Source organism: Balaenoptera musculus, chromosome 2 (genome assembly GCF_009873245.2).
Source record: "Balaenoptera musculus isolate JJ_BM4_2016_0621 chromosome 2, mBalMus1.pri.v3, whole genome shotgun sequence".
Taxonomy (NCBI): Eukaryota; Metazoa; Chordata; class Mammalia; order Artiodactyla; family Balaenopteridae; genus Balaenoptera; species Balaenoptera musculus.
In genome coordinates this window covers 156,185,517-156,203,797 of record NC_045786.1, presented here as the reverse complement: position 1 = coordinate 156,203,797, position 18,281 = coordinate 156,185,517, and the positions used below count along the sequence as shown (strand labels likewise).

At 34.6% G+C, this 18,281-nt stretch overlaps 1 pseudogene; it reads left to right on the top strand.

Moving 5' to 3' along the window:
- The first annotated feature begins 3,291 nt into the window (after positions 1-3,291).
- LOC118891057 lies at positions 3,292-3,619 on the top strand (annotated as a pseudogene).
- The last annotated feature ends 14,662 nt before the right edge of the window (positions 3,620-18,281 follow it).

Here is an 18,281-nt window from a genome sequence, read left to right as displayed (position 1 = left end):
CAACAACAACAACAACAACAAACTATGTAAAACAGTTTTTAGTGGAGGTGGTTCACAAAAGGTTTCTGGATCAGAATTTGTCAACAGTGGAACTTAAGGCAGATTTAAAAGGCAGAGTGAAGCAGCCACCATTACTCTCAACACCACAATAGTCAAATGTGATGATGAACAAATTTAAAGATGTCTGGCAAGTTGCTGCCTGACAGCAATCTCCTCTGCTCCTCTTCTAGCTCTTATTTCTAAATGCCAGCCCAGTTGACCACAGCAAACCTAGGACCACCCCCAGGAGCTGGACTGTAAACTGTAGAAGTGGTAGCTAGAGAAGGTCAGTGGCTTCCTATAGACCTTTCCATGAGTTTCCCTTTTCAACTTTGGTACCTGAGAGAGGTTGGCTTCTCTGACTGACTCCTTAGTGTCTCCTTCTCTGATCCATCAGTTCTTCCTACCTTCACTTCTGCAAATCTCACAATTGTGCCAGATCTAATTGTTCCTTGGGTTCTTTATCTACAACATTCATTGTGACTTATACATAGTGACAAACACTTAATGGTCAACACATAAATATTTGATGAATATGTGGATCGTGATTTCACTGAAAGAGATCATTTACTAAGTGACTGGGAAATTATATCTCCCAAATATTAAGTATTTCCTTTTCACTGATAGAATTAAGTTCAGCCATAAGCTGTGAAGTTATTTCACTAAACGTATGGATCCTTATGATGTTTAGAATTCAAAGCAATTATTTTGTGAATTTATAAAAGAAACAAAAGGAAGACATAGGAATAGAATATTCACATCCCCAGTTGATACTTTAAAATTGATCAAGTGCTAAATGTACCAACCATTGCCTGTTTAATTGAGGCATAAATAAATGTGTTCAAAGAAAACATGATTCAGTATCTCTGCAAATAAATTGGACCATATTGAACTTTCTTTTTTCTTGCTAACAAAATAAAGACATTTCTAAATAAGCATGAGAAAACATAGTGAGTAATTTGTGGCCAAAAATGTGAAATTTTGTACATTGCATCTCAAAACTAAGCCTTGAAAAATAGCAGTGTTTAGGTGCTGCGTGTGTGCAGAAGGATGCAATGTATCACTTGTTTTATTCAACACTACAATGAAGAAATTTAATAGGAGTCACTAGGAATTATGTCAGTTAAGTAACGATAATGTTTAGCCATGAGAAAGGGAAAATAAATAATGAGACCTGAATTCTAAGATTTATTATACATGTAAGAAACCATTCAATGAAATAAAAACTCATGAAAATTAATATTTTCAAGCTAAATTATTATAGCAAATTATTTATATGTCACTTGTTAATGCTGCTCTCATTATTCACTCTCAAGGTGCTGAATAAATTTTAGTGGAAGCATGAATGTTATCTTCAATTCAAGCTAGCCTTTATTCTGCTATTTCAATTGGATTGACAATTTTTTCTCCTGCTCCGCTCTTCCCCCAATAATGTTATTTCTATTTTTTGGTGGGGGAGGAAAATGAACTATGGTGTGATTACATTATAAAATATAAGTAATCTATAGGAAGTAAGGATTACTTGAGTTAAGCAATGTTTAATAACATTTTTCACACTAAGTAAATTATGGAAAATACCAGCTCTAGTATCTATTAGCTGCGTGATCCTACCTCCATTTCTCCTCTCTGAGATGTGTTTCCATAGCTGTAAAAAGAGAGAAGCTATCCACCAAGTCTACTTTATGGAATACTCTTGAAGTTCAATAGAATTAATGAATGTACAAATGTGCTTTGTAAACCTTAAGATGGTGCATGGCTGAATAAACAAACAAAAAATACTGTGAATTACACAGAGTATGTATTTTAATTAGCTCTTCTTTGAAGCACATCTCAAAATTACTTTCATAGCAACATCGAGACTGGTGTTTGACCAAACAGTTGCTTACCATGGCCCAGTTGACGTATAAGATCAGCCATCAGAGTAAGCCTTAAATAAATAGAAGCTATTTGCCACAGCATGAAAAGGTATGTATATTATTAACATAAAGAATCTATTCAAAAATAAAAGCTTTCTCACACAGAAAAGGAAAATTCAAATGGTCATTCAACATAAGGAAACATTGTACGTGTCGCCAATGTTGCAGGCTAATAAAAACATAAAAACAAACGAAAAACCGAAATTCTTATTTAAAAATGATAGATATATTTGGATAACTGTTTGGTGGCTTCTTAAAAAACTAAACGTACTCTTACCACATGATCCAGCATTTGCGCTCCTTGGTATTTACCCAAAGGAGTCAAAAACTTATGTCTATACAAAAATCTACACAGTGATATTTATGGCAGCTTTATTCATAATTGCCAACATTTGCAAGCAATCAAGATGTCCTTCAGTAGGTGAATGGATAAATAAACTGTGACACATCCGACAATGGAATACTCAGCACTAAATAGGAGTGAGCTATCAATTCATGTAAAGATGTGGACGGACTTTAAATGCATAAGTATTACTAAGTGAAAAAAGCTAATCTGAAAAGGCACATACTGTGTGAGTCTGACTATAAGAACTTCTAGGAAAGGCAAAATTAAGGAGGCAGTAAAAAAACAACCAGTGGTTGCCAGGGTTGGAGTAGGGGGAAGGGTGAATTCGGCAGAGCATAGAAGATTGTTAAGGCAATAAAAATACTCTCTGTATAAAACTAGAATGATGGACGAATGTCATTACACATTTGTCCAAACCCATAGAATGTACGAAACTGAGAGTGAACTCTTATGTAAACTATGGACTCTGGGTGATTAGGGTGTGTCAGTGTAGGTTCATCTATTGCAACAAAGATACCGCTCTGGTAGGGGGTGTTGATAATTAGAGAGGCGATGCATTGTGGGGACAGGGGAAATATGGGAAATCTCTGTACCTTTGTCTTAATTTTGCTATGAACCTAAAACTACTCTAAAAAATCTTTTAAAAAGTGACAGATATTGTCCTTTGTTAAAACTGTACTGCAGGAATTAAGATGGGTGAAACTGTCACCCAGGGGTTAGGGAACATCAACCAGTCTATTTATATCTCAAAATTAGATAATTTTTGTAATACATGGATATTATCTACGATCCCTTCCATGAATGGTCTTGTGATCAATGAAGTGGAGAGACCTCAGGATAACCCAACTGGCAGAGAAGACCTCTGGACACTCAGGGGAGAAGTTGGAAACTGTAGCAAAGCTAAACTTTTTGAGAAATTTTAAAAGGCAATTTGGAGCTATTTGGAGCCTGTGGAGGTCTGCTGGGAACAAGACTTCTAAAACGACAAATATGTCTGAAAGGCTGTGGTCCAAGGCCATTTTTGCCGGCTATAAGCAGGGTCTCTGGAACCAGAGGGAGCACACAGCTCTTCTTAAAACTGAGGGTATTTATACTAGAGATGAAACTGACTTCTATCTAGGCAAGAGATATGCTTATGTGTACAAAGAATAACACAGTAACTCCTGGTGGAAAACCTAACAAAACCAGAGTAATCTGGGGAAAGGTAACTCATGCTCATGGAAACAGTGGCATGGTTTGTGCAAAATTCTGAAGCAACCTTCCTGCTAAGGCCATTGGACACAGAATCTGCGTGATGCTATACCCTTCAAGGATTTAAACTTATTGAAAAATACATAAATAAAAGTGTGGTTTGGTAAAAAAACAAAGAGGCAATTTGGAAATATTCATAATCACATATATTTTAAAAAGTTCACAATATCTATCCAATGAAAACATATAGAATCCATAAAGAGCTCAGGCTGATTGTTCATGATATGAAAACAGTAAGAATCAATTTGTCAATTGACACTTTAACTTTTAGAATATGGGACAAGTAATACTGTCTCCTATATAAAGGCATCCACACTCTTGAACACTAGCACTCAAATAAATATAAATTTAAATTACATTTCCTTAGGAAATTAGGAAAATACAAGTTTCTATACTACATTATTTGCATTAGTCTTCACATTTTGCATTTTAAACTTAAAAGGCTAAGATGTGAGAGGGAATTTCTTTTATAGTGCTGTTAGAACTCTACTAAGGAAGAAAGGGAAGAAGGAAAAAGGGAAATTGAGTTCGACCTTGAGATTTTTCATATTTTTCAAAGTAAAGGATATACTTATGAAATTTGCAAAATTACTCTACAACTTTTCTCACTTTTGGAATTGAAATATAATTTGTGTCATTTGTGTCATTTCTTTATCAGCAAATTTGGAACTTATTATCTCTACTCTTAAAGATTTAGTATTAAATGAAGATTCATGTCTGAAAACTGTGTCTACTGTTTTACATATTAACTGTGCCAGTATCAGAACTGGAGAGTGAAGTAAATGGAAAATGCCAGTTTCTAGCCAGGAAATTAAAATAAAAGAAGAAAAAAATTAGCACCAGCACGTAGACCCTTAAATCAGCGCTGTCGGGAATGTGACAGACACTTTTCTCTCTCCTTAGGGCTTTGGTTTGCAGATGCATTTGTGTCAGAAGGTTTCACTTAAGTAAGGAAAGAAGTGAAGTTGGAGCACAAATCAAAAAACAGGGTTCAGTTTAACAGCTAGAGTTTGAATGAATGAGAAAAGTTCTGGTCTATCTTTCATTAGATTCATCACTTAGTTATGATTTCTCTTTATCTGAGGGGTCATGTTTAACCCTCTGAACATTTTTAAAGTATATTCTTTAAAATGTAACTAAAAAATCCTGTTTCAATCAGGATGAAAAAATATATATTTCTCTAGAATCCATTTAATGCGGTTGAGCACAATCTCCTGTTAAAAGCTCCAAAATCAAAATTAATGGAATTAACATATTTTTAGAGATATCTTCCAAATCACTTTGCCTTTATCATATCAGAAAGGCATTTACCTCCACATATTATGTGTGTATATTATATATATATATATATATATATATATATATATATATATAGGCATATATATGTATATAAAATTCAAGACCAAAAAGCTATAGGGTTTAAGGGGGATTTTAAATTTTTAGAACTTAGAGTAGTCACGAAACCTTGCCAGAAACTCAAAATAGTGAATGCAGTTTATGATCACAGTGAAACACACCACAATTCACTTAAAATGGAAGGAATTCCAATGCTCTGCCACAGAGGGAACAGAATTCAATACACACAAAAACCACACCCAAACTATCTCACATTTAATAACAAGAAGTCAGTTTTGAAATGTTTCACATGTGGCAGTTTTGACCCCTTGGCCGCAAGTTTCTCCATTTCTGTATTCTTGACTTTCTTTCACTATTTCTACACTCATCTTCCTTTTTTCTTTGCTTGCCAGGTACCATTATCTTTTTCCCCTACATTCCTAACATTTTTGTTCTGAAGATTGGTTTCTTGTTTACTTTTCCTAGGCTACACATTCCAGCTGAAAAGCATCAAAATGTAGTGACAAACATACTCTAAAAAAATTCTATTTATAAAGGGATATTTTTATTCTCTTATCTTTCTCGGTTTTTTTTAACATGTTTTTCTTCTTATTTTACTGGGTCATAGAATTTAAAATACATAGGGTATTTGCCCAAGAGATATTTGTTGGGTAATCATATATCTATAATCATATTTTGTGGATATATATATATCAACAAAATTCCCTTGACAGAGGAGAGGATTTGAGAAAGTATGAGTACATGAAGCAAATCTTTTTCTTTGAAAAGCCTCCCACTTTAATTTACAAAATTATCTCCTCCTTCTGGGTTAGATAAATAAATCTCATGCTCAAAATAATTTTTTTAAAAGTCAAAGTTTCATATATTTAAAAACTACCACTGGCTTTAGCCTATGAAAATAATGAAAAATTCTCTCTCTTTATCTAGAGAAGTATTTATTCAACATGCCAACATTTGCAAAAAAAAAAAAAACTTCTGGAAAAGCTTTGTGAGGGATACAGAAGGAAGATCTACTACATATGTGATGGGTGTCTATTTCAGCAAATCATAGTCTTTGCCTAGTGGGAAATTGTATTAGTGCAATCAAGCTGCTACAACAAAAATACTACAGAATGTGTGACTTATAAACAGCAAGAATATATTGCTCACAGTTCTGGAGGCTGGAGGTCCAAGATCAAGGTGCCAGCATGGTTAGGTTGTGGTAAAGGTCTTCTTCCAGCTACAGACTGCTGAATTCTCACTGTGTCTTCATATGGTAGAAGAGGCAGGGGGGGTGGGTGGGTCTGTAGGATTCTTTTATAAAGACACTAATCCCATTCATGAGGGCTTCACCCTCATAACTTAAGCACCTGCCAAAGCCCTTACCTCCTAATACCATTGCATTGAGCATTAGGATTTCAACATATGAATTTTGGGAGAAACACAAACATTCAGACCATAACATTCCACCCCAGTCATACAAAATTCATATCTTTCTCACATATCAGCAACTCAAAAGTTTATGTCCAAAGTTTCATCTAAATATCATCTAAATCAGATACAGGTGAGACTCCAGTTGTGCACCTGTGAAATCTAATAGGTCATGTGCTTCTGAAATACAATGCTGGGACAGGCATAGCATAGACATCTCATTCCAAAAGGGAGAAATATAAATGAAAAATAAATAATAGGTCCCAAGAAAGTCCAAAATCCTAAGGCCCACAGGTCAGGCAATCCTGCATTCTGGACACACAGAGGTAGGGATCCCCCTTTCAAAATACACTGGGTTGGCTCATAGCCCCCATGGCTTTGTTGGGCACAGCACACTCCATGGCTTTCATGTGTTGGAGTTCAATGCCTGTGACTCTCTTGGGTTGGAATCTCACACCAGTGGCTCTGATGATATGAAGTCTTGGGGGCACACTCAACCCGATGGTTCCACTGAACATTATCCTAGTGGACACTCTCTGCAGTCACCTCACCTGAGTTCAGCACCCCATGGCTCTGGGCAGCTCCATATTTGAAATCTAGATGGAGGTGTAGAAGAAACATCCACACTCGTGATAGGTATTTATTTCAGCAAATAATAGTCTTTGCCTAGTGGGAAACATACTAAGAACAGTTCCTCACTTCAAGGCATTTAAAATACAGTTTGAGAGAAGAGATAGCAAAGTGAAAATTTTTTTAATTATAAGTTAAATGTAACATCACTATAACAATGAAATAATTATTCTAATGGTGTGCATAATTAATATTAAAAAATTGTCCAGAAAATGATTGCTGTGGAAATTCAAAAGAGAGCAAGAACCTTGGTCTGAGGACATTAGAGAAATTTCTGAGAGTAGGTAGATTTAAGTTGGGTGACAAAGAGTAGGTCAGATTTGAACAAAGGCTAAATGTTCAGAGAGAACAAAGATTAGCAATAATAAAGTATTCCACTGGCAACTTGATTGCCTGAAATAGAATTAATAGAGTTGACTTGGGGACAGAGAAAGAGATGATGATTTTAAAAATAAATACTAACTGAAGTTAAATTTTGCTTGCAGCATACGCATAATGTGGAAAATCTTTTGCATTTTTCTGTGACATCTGTACATCCAACTTAATATGATTAATTAATGGCTACTGCCTTTCTTTTATTGGAGACTTAACATTGAAGAAAGGTATTAAAAGGAAGAAAAAACAACATGTGGATAGAAGAGGATAACAACTTTATATAGATAACTGTATTAGTTATCTAATAACAGCTTTGTTTATTATGACCATCTATATAAAATCCTAGTCTAATGTAAAATTATAATAATTTAAATAAAATTTTTATAAGCAGTCTTAGCTCATGATTCACATAAAAATATTGGATTCCCATATACCAGTAATTACCAACTAGAAAATGTAAAATTTTTAAAAATCCTACCCTCAATAGCACAAGAGCATAATGTTACTAGAAATACAAATAACAATACTGTAAGTTCTTGGCAAAAAATTATAAAATATTATTAAAGGATAAAAAAGAGATGTGAATAAATGAAGAGATATAACATGATAATGAGCTATAAAAGTGCCTTTTCTACCTGAATTAATCTATAAATTCAAAACAATTGCAATAAAAAGAACACATTATTTTTCTTGGAACTCAACAAGACATTCCTCAAATTCATATGAAAATGCAAAGTGCCAAAAGTAGTCAAGATAATGTTGAGAAAGAATAAGCAACTGTTTTGGGGTTTGTATGTATGAAGACTTAAACTAATGAACATTGTAATTAAGGCAGTGCAGTTCTGGCACTTGAGACCAATGGAGTAATGGGGTCCAGATTAGAGTTGGAAACAGATTCATACGGATGTGCACCTCGATATGACAAAGGTACTATTGCAAATACCTGTGGAATTAATGAGTTATTTAATATATTGGTGTCCCCCTTTCATAACAAACAAAATAAGTTCTAGAGTAGGACTTTTCCAGGTGGAAAATTCTAATACAAAGTAGTTATTTTCTTCTCTCTTCTAGAAAAGCACTCCACACCAAGGAGAAAAAGAAAAGACACACACACACACACACACACACACTCACACACACACATATTGCATCTTTGAGAAAATTAGAAAATACAAAAATATATAGAGTACCTATCTGTATGTAGAAAGGGGCCATTGGGCAGGGTCATGGAAGGAAGAGAGTAGAGAACACACCCATTACAGAATTCAGGGTTAGCAAAGTATACTTTTCTACAGGTCCAGAAGAAGGGGTATAGCCTGATGGTCAAAAGCAAAATTCCTGTCTTTGACCTTCTTTACAATGAATGCATGATGCAGGGGCTGGCATTAGGAATTTCCCAGGTCAACTGTGGTCTCAAGAAACATTTTCTACAGCATATTTTACAGAGTTGCTCCAAGATACCACGCTCTATATTAGCAATTCTTACCCAGGTCTCACAACCCACTGATGTGCCATGTAACGGTGTGGTAAATTACATGTCATTTGTTACTGAAACATCAAAAATTCCAAATTATGTATCTTTTCTTAAATAAAGATGAATCGAGATTATTTCTAGTTATATTTCTCTCTCACTGGATATTGACCTGGCTTCAGCCAGTATACTTCGTGTAAGTTTTGTCAGTCTTGTGTGTTCAGAGCAGAACAAATGGATTTAAAATCAATGCCCAGGGTTAGTTCTCCTTTTATGTTAGACTTATTAATGTCAGATGTGTTGTTACAGACCTGCATTTTGACAAGGTTCTACACCAGAATATACCAAAATACATAAGTGGACTGTTATCCTTTTATCTCTAAGAACCTACCTTGGAGGAGAGAACTTCTGAGAACCCTGGGAAGCTTCCCTTGTGCTCAAGATGCTTTTTGTTCAGACGTCTGCTGGCCAGAGGTTCAGCAGGGAAGCAGGGGATATGTGTTTCTAGTATATTGCAAGAACATCCAACAGGACCAAAAATAAAAATTACCGAAGAAAGAATTTTTTCCTCTTCTTCTTTTATTTCCATGTTCATGGCCTCAGGGCATTTCCCCTTGGGAGAAGAGAGGCAACGGTAGAAAACCTACCAGGCAAAGACTCATTTCTACAAAATATTTCCCTGTCAACACCTTAATTCCAGCAGAGACTGTTCCTGCTCCTCAAATTAGCGCCAGAGTTTGTAAGACAAACCTAAGAGTGGGACACAAGGGCTACACACCTGAAAGGAAACCTTTGTCTTTTCTCAAAAAAAAAAAAAAAGGAATCAGGAATTCAGGAATATTTTTATTACATCTCACAGAGTTCCTTTGACTGGTTTATTGCTCACTTTTTTTCCATTGCTCCATAAAGGGTGGGAGAGAATGCTGAGTGGTGAAGGCTGGGGGAAGCATTAATCTTTTATATACATTCTAAGTTGTTGCTTTATCTGACAAAATGTTTCGTTCTGGGGAGGGGAGTTCTTGCATATTTCCAGATCTCCTTTTTGTCTTTCATCAGGAAAGCACTAATGGGTCACAGAACATTCTCTGTCTACTTGTAACTTTGTTTGCTTGTTTCTTTTTTCTGCACTTGGTCTTGTTTTATGATCTGATGTTGTATGAAGAGCTTTTGATTTCATAAAGTAGTACCATTAGGAATCAACATAGTGGTGCCATGTTCTTCTTAAAAAATAGAATATATACCTTTAAAAAAAGAAGATTCCTACTAAGACTATCAATGGAGCATACTTTTTTCCTAGACTTTTCCATTTATGTATTTATCCCATAGATAATATTGATCAGTTACTATGTGATATGCCATAAACTGCAATATGTGAGAAGACATTTTTGCTATTTAAGTGCTTAATACCTTGGCAATGAGGGAAATAAAAATGTATATCCCTGTAAAGTCAAAATGATAAGTGTGAAATAGGGGATAAAAATGAGAAGGGATAATGGTGAAGATTCAGATTTCAGAAGACGACATTTCATCTGGGTGGATGTGGTTAAAGGATACCAACTGCTTGAGGATATAATGAATTTTTGTAAGAGAAATTGATAAAAATCAAGTTGATAAAAATTGGTAGAAATCTGGAAACAAGTTCAAAATTAAATCATTTATAGCAAAATAGTAGCAATAATACTTAAGAACACTAAATAATATATTATGTCCCTAGCATACTTTTTTTTTCTTCAATTTTTATTTATTCATTTATTTATTTTTGGCTGCTTTTGGTCTTCTTTGCTGCATGCGGGCTTTCTCTAGTTGTGGCGAGAAGGGGCCACACTTTGCTGCAGTGTGCAGGCCTCTCCCTGCGGTGACCTCTCCTGTTGCAGAGCACGGGCTCTAGGCACCTGGACTTCAGCAGTTGTGGCACTCGGGCTCAGTAGTTGTGGCTTGTGGGCTCTAGTGCAGGCTCAGCGTTTGTGGTGCATGGGCTTAGTTGCTCCTCAGCATGTGGGATCTTTCCAGACCAGGGCTTGAGCCCCTGTCCCCTGCATTGGCAGGCAGATTCTTAACCACTGTGCCACCAGGGAAGCCCTGTCCCATACTTTATAGCTTATAAAAGATTTTTAGTTTCTTTTATCTCTAAGTGTTCAGAGACCATGGGCAGCACTGCTAAAGCCTTTCTTCTCATCCCCCATCCACCATAGAGATGTGGGAAAGACACTTATTCAGTTTCTCTGGCAACTAGGAATGACTGTGGGACCCACTTCTCACCCATGAGAGATGAACTCACGTCTGCTGGTGTGCAAGAGAAGAGAAAACATTGCCTTTCCTGATAAAAAGAGACAGGCACGACTGCATCTTGCCTCACTTTCTTTTCTTTTTCCCTCAGATGTGGACACAATGCTTGATGCTAAAGTAGTCACCCTATAAGAATGAGAGAAAATGCAAGAGAATCTCAGAGCCCCCAAGCCTGGCAGAGACAAGCTTCTGAACCAATGGGAGCAGCAGCCTGTTCGTAGGTGAGCAAATTAAATCCTATTGATTTCAATTATTGTAAGTTATATTCTGTTATTTCAGAGGAATAAATCTCATTTGGTGCGTGTGTGTTGGGATAGGGAGAGGATTTTGCCCCCAAAGGACATTTGGCAATATCTGGAGACATTTGTGATTGTTATAACTAAGAAGTACTGGCATCTGGTGGGTAGAGTCCAGCAATGCTGCTAAACATCTCACAGAGCCCTCACAACCAAGGACCATCGGGCCCCAAAGTTCAGTAGTTCTCCAAAGGTGGAGAAACTTTGATTTAAAAAGTTATCTGAAACCAATACTGTGGTCTGAATGTCTGTGCCCACCCTGCCCCTTGCAAAAAAAAGTTCATGTGTTAAAATCCTAACCCCACACATGATGGTATTAGGAGGTGGGGACTGGTGTCTACAGAGACTCCACAGAGATCCCCTTGTCTTCCACTATGTGAGGACAGAACAAGAAGGCCCTATCTATGAACAAGCAAGACCTTATCAACCACCACACTGCATCTGCCAGCACCTTGATCTCGAACATCCCAGCCTCCAGAATGTGTGAGAAATAAGTTTCTGTTGTTTATGAGCCACCCAGTCTGTGGTATTTCGTTACAGCAGCCTGAATGGACCCAGATGACCAGTTAGCCAAACATCCCCAATTGATAATCAGAGCAATTCTTCATTTTACCCACAAAGAATGGCCGGTATGTTTTCCTGTTGGCCTGTACTTACTAAACCATGATCCGATCAATCCCTTCTGTTACACTTTTCCATAGCTGTACTATTTCTGTTTAACACCCGCTGCTTGTAACACTTCAGGGTTATAAAAGTTTGTAATTCTCTGTTTGTGTCGACTTACTTGACAGCATGAATACTCCAGCTGCCCCAGGCTGTGAGCGCCCATTGCAGTGTTCAAGCTGCCCTAAGCAGTAGTCCCAGGAAACTTACTGAATGAATGAAGGTTTTGGTTCTGAATTCTTAGGAATTAAAAGATATATATATATATATATATATATATATATATATATATATATATATATATATATATTCTTGATGTGCCTTAAACATAAAAATACACTTATTGGATTTTGATAAGAGAAATGATTATCCTCTGTTGCATAGTTCATGGAATTATGAGTGAATTTTGTTCCCCTTGAACTTAAACAAAGTTAAGCTTTTCCATAGTAATGGCTGACTCAAAATACTATACTGTTTTTTCTTATTCTTCTATTGTTGAAAGTAACTACATATAATAAAAGAAACAATTCTTGTCAGATGATGCTATTATACAGTAACTCTAAAAACAATCAAGATTTTATATATATTTTTTCACCTATATTATAATAATGACGTTTTAGTTTGCACATTTCAGAAACGTTTTACACTATCCTTAATAATCTGTACACTAGGTATTTTCTTAGAATATTTTTACAAAACTAAGCATTCAAGAAATGGGTGAAAATAGGAATTTTGTGTATCAATTAATCAGATTGAAAACTAGTTGAAACGTGGAGATTAATATTCACTCATTTTTAGAATAAAAGTATAAATATATTACATAAGTATATTTATATAAATATAGTGGTTATTTTATCAGAGTATAATGTAATAGTAAATGATATAGAATTATAATATATTATAATAATAAAAATTACTTGCTTTTTGGAGCACTTACTTTGTGGCTGGTACTTTCTAAGCACTCTGCTGGGTTATATTGTTTAATCCTCACAACAGCCTTCAGATTAATACTTCGATTATGCCCAATTTTCAGATGAAGAAATATAAATGAAACTCACCTAAGACAATATAGGTAGTTAGTGATGGAGTCAGAATATATACTCTCTTTACAGCTAAAATATTATGTGACAAAATATATGAAACATAAAAAGCAGAAATAATCTGCTCGTAATCAGGTGAGAAGAGTTGGCCCCAGGTACATGTGACTTCTGGTTTGCTTCCCCAAGCCAAAATCATCTGCAACTTGAATGCCATTTTTCCTGATAAAATGTATTATTATTGCATATATATATATATACCAATAGCCACATGTTACAGTTTATTTATATATTACTAAGTATATATAATAAATACAAGCACTTTTGCATTTACTCATTTTAATAATGTGAATGCTACACCTTTGACTCTGAAAAAACATACCAAAATGTTAAGAATTTTGAACTTGGATTCACCATGTCTGCATATGAATTTTGACTCTGTCATTCACTGGCTAGCTGAGGCTATGAGACTATGTCACCTTCCTGAGACTGCTTATCTATAAAATGTGGCAATTGACCCCCTCCTAAATTATTTGTGTTATTTGCAGGTGAAGACCCTAGTATAGTGTCAGAGACATAGCTGCTAATCAATAAATGGCAGTTATTTTATTACCCTTTCAGTCAGTTAATAAATATTAATACACATTAATGTTTGGTTTCAGCATGGCATTTATGTTACCTTTACTATATTCTACTTATTTCAAAATTTTACTACATAATAGCTCTTACTCATGAAGTTATGCATTTAATTACATGACCCATCATTTACCCAACGCACATGTCAGAAGTATTAGTACACTTATAGAAGTATTTACCAAATTCTCAGCTCATTTACAGTTGACTATATTGACTTTGAAAGAGAAAATGTAAGCTGCTTGGATGTTTACATTACTGATATTTACTATTATAATTCTTATGTTTACTAAAATAAGATAGTCCTTTTCTAAAAGATATTTAGATCTTTCAAACTGCATTCCATGTAGTGCAGATTTTCTAAATGTTTTGGATGAGAAAATCATATAAAACCAAAATGTGTAATAATCTTTACAATTAATTATTTTGAGATAGGAATTTATTGCATGAAATAATCTTATAAAGTTGGCTATACCTTATTTACTCTAAAATGTGGACTACAAGGTAATTTTGTTAGGTAAATATAACAGCTCATTTAGTTTAAATATGTGACTAATGAGGCAAACTCACAGGTTTAATTGCATTAAAGGTCAATCAGCTTTGCTTTGTTCCATGGAAACAGATTGCACTCCAAACTCTAGCTACCCTCATCACAAATGAATGAAAATAATCATAAGAAACTGCAAGATGCTGAAGCATTTAAACAAAGTTCATCATCACAACTAGGTAAAGTCTTCTGAATGGCAAGTCAATAATACTATTAAAATAATACACAAAACTTACATTTTTTAAATACATAGAAATAAATTTAAAGTTTTATTTTTTTAAACTAGGGTGCTCATAAAAGATTTACTTTCTAGTGTGATTCCATAAATAAATATGGAGCTTCTTATTACACATGTTTTGAAATGTGAGTGACTGTGCCTAGCATTCAAAGTCCACTCTGAACTGATATTCTACATTTCAAAGTCTTCTCTCCCATTCTTCCTATTATGTCTCCTTCATGACCATCCGTGAACATGTCATACTTGTTTGTGGCTTTATTCTTTATTTGACCCTCTTGTTTTGTCACTTTCCTTCCCCATCACAGCTCATAGTCTTTACTTTTTAATACATAGCTAATAAAAATATCTGCAAAAAGCATATATGCAATGCACTATACTTTAAAAAACACCATTAGGTAAATTAACGTAAGTTGCTCCTCAGAATAACCCAATGCATAAGTAGAATGGTTAGATGGAACCAATTTTAAGAATGAAGAAATTAAAATGCAATAATGCTAATTGATTTTGTCACACTGAAAGTTAATAATAGGGTCTTTAATATCACCATGATTCTATTTCTGTGCCTTCTCCCAAACGTCACACTCAACTACTAAATGGTCTTTACAACAACTGGGATTTCTTAAATCTGTCATGTACAAGAACTCTGCTTCTTGTCTGTCAACTTCTCTATGGTCTTTGTGTGATTTCCCTTGGAAATAGATGTAAAGAGGATCCTCTTGAGCATTGTCTATTAGATCCTTGTGTAAGGTACAGCCAAGAAAAGGCCTTGACCTATCTCTAGTTTGTTTCTTCTACTATCAAGAATTCTCATGTATGCCAAGTAGTTTTTCTTTTACTCATAGACCAACTCTTCTCATACAGTACATTCTTTCCAAGTTCAGTAAGGTTTTATCCTGCTATAGCTATTTTATTGAATTCTGAACTTTCTCTTCAATCAAATTGTTCACATTAAAGCAGACAGCACATCATACTTAGACGTTTTTTCACTGATCCTTTCATATGAACCCATTATAATATGTTTCAGTACAGCTTTAGAAAAATAAAGTAAGTTAGATAAATCTGGTAAATAGCAATCTTTCTGTAAGTGAATAAAAATAAAGAAGAAAAATGTAAAATTAAGTTATAATACAATTTAAGAAGTAAAGTTTTTTTCACTCATTCCAAATGTAGCATGTAAACAAAGTGTTATAGAATTAAAAAAGGAGGATATGAGGTCCACAGACATCAGTTTTAGGAAAGAGAACCTACTGTAATTTCAGGGAAAAATATAAATACTTTCGTTTGAATAGAGGGTGTGTGTGTGTGTGTGTGAGAGAGAGAGAGAGAGAGAGACAGAGAGAGAGAGAGAGGTGGACTTAATTACCATATTACAAAGCAAATAGGCACTACAAAGCAAATAGGTACTATGTATTTTTGAAAAATAAACATTTAGAGGAAAATGAGTTTTTCTATCATATTAAATTAAATTTAACTTTACATTTCAAGAAATTACTTCTATTAGTAGTGACAGCACTTTTTTCTGAAAAAAATCAAAGATGTTAAATTTCCATGGAGAAGTAGAGTAAGCACAAATATCACCTTTTCTACAAGAAACTGGGGGAAATGCTGAAGAAAGATAAAAGCAAGTAAGTTCAAGTTTGAAGTCAACTATATTGTATCAAATTATATTGTCATTAGAATTATGTATCAATTATGATAAATACAAACTTTAATAACCTCTATTAAATTGTAAGTCATTTGAAAAGTCATCATCATGCTTTGATCAATTTACAGGTATGGACAAAATAGGGCAGGATTTCCCAGATTACAAATAGCTGTTCTTCAGGAAAAGTTAAAACATGTGTTGTGCTATTCTTTCACCTATTAATCAACAGCATAAAATAGACATGTGAAAACTCAATACCTCTAAATTGACGACTATCTCAAAAAATAAACTAATTACACATATTATTGGTCATTTTATTTATTTTTTACTGTGTTAACATAAAATTTTAGGCTTTAAGTAAAAATTACTGAGATTTCATGGTATGTAAATTTCCCACTTGCCAGTGCAGGACTCATTTTAAATTAAAAATCAATTTTGGTGTTGACTTTTTAGTTCTCTTAGCATTCAGTGACATACTACCCAAATCCTGCCTTCTAGAAAACTGCTTTCTAAGGAAATTAGATTCATTAACCAAAATATATAACCATTCACAAATATGCAAAAAGCATCTAATAAAACTGGCTCTATGCTGTTTTTCCTATTTCCCTATTATTTTCATTTAAGAAACAGAAAAAAAATAGTAGCATATTTTATTTGGCTAAAATTTCTAAATTTATTCATAAAAGAATTTATGAAAATCAAAATCAAGTAGACCTTTAAGCTGTGCAACTATATTTTAAAGATAAAACTCTCCTGACAACTTTAACAACAAAACAAGTTGACTAGAACAATAGAATATAGAAATAAAATAAAGAAGAAATTCATTAGGTAAAAGTATACGTACTGTGCAAAACTTTGTCCAAATATTTATTTCAAAGGATGTCTCTCTCCATTAGATATTTGTCTGTCTTTGTAGAGTGGAGGTTCAACTTAATTCAGCAAATATTGAGTACCTATTATTTACCAAACAGAGGCTCAATTTTATAGAGGCTATAAAGAGTATACAACTCTATTCCTGTAATTACTGAATTGAAAATAAATATGGATACAACACTGACTCACATGCAACAATTAGACAAGTATATAATTAAGTCATTTTTTTAAATTTTATTAAAAATAACTCATGTTTATACAGGTAAGACCAATATAGTGTGTTATAAGAATAGAATAAATCAGAGTTTGTTGGCAGGTTAAGAAGTTGTATGGAAAGGTTGGAAAGAAATTGAGTTTTAAAACAGCGTAATAACTATTTTACTTATTTACTTATTTATTTATTTTTAACATCTTTATTGGTATATAATTGCTTACAATGGTGCATTAGTTTCTGCTGTATAACAAAGTGATTCAGCTATACATATACATACATCCCATATCTCCTCCCTCTTGCGTCTCCCTCCTACCCTCCCTATCCCACCCCTCTAGGTGATCACAAAGCACCGAGCTGCTCTCCCTGTGCTATGTGGCTGCTTCCCACTAGCTATCTATTTTACATTTGGTAGTGTATATATGTCCGTGCCACTCTCCAGTTCGTCCCAGCTTACGCTTCCCCCTCCCCATGTCCTCAAGTCCATTCTCTATGTCTACGTCTTTATTCCTGTCCTGCCCCTAGCTTCTTCAGAACCTTTTTTTTTTTTTTTTTTGATTCCATATATATGTGTTAACACACGGTATTTGTTTTTCTCTTTCTGACTTACTTCACTCTGTATGACAGTCTCTAGGTCCATCCACCTCACTACAAATAACTCAATTTTGTTTCTTTTTATGGCTGAGTAATATTCCATTAAATATATGTGCCACATCTTCTTTATCCATTTATCTGTTGATGGGCACTTAGGTTGCTTCCATGTCCTGGCTATTGTAAATAGAGCTGCAGTGAACATTGTGGTATGTCACTCTTTTTGAATTATGGTTTTCTCAGGGTATATGCCCGGGAGTGGGATCTCTGTGTCGTATGGTAGTTCTATTTTTAGTTTTTTAAGGAACCTCCATACTGTTCTCCATAGTGGCTGTATCAATTTACATTCCCACCAACAGTGCAAGAGGGTTCCCTTTTCTCCACACCCTCTCTAGCATTTACTGTTTGTAGATTTTTTGATGATGGACATCCTGACCAGTATGAGGTGATACCTCATTGTAGTTTTG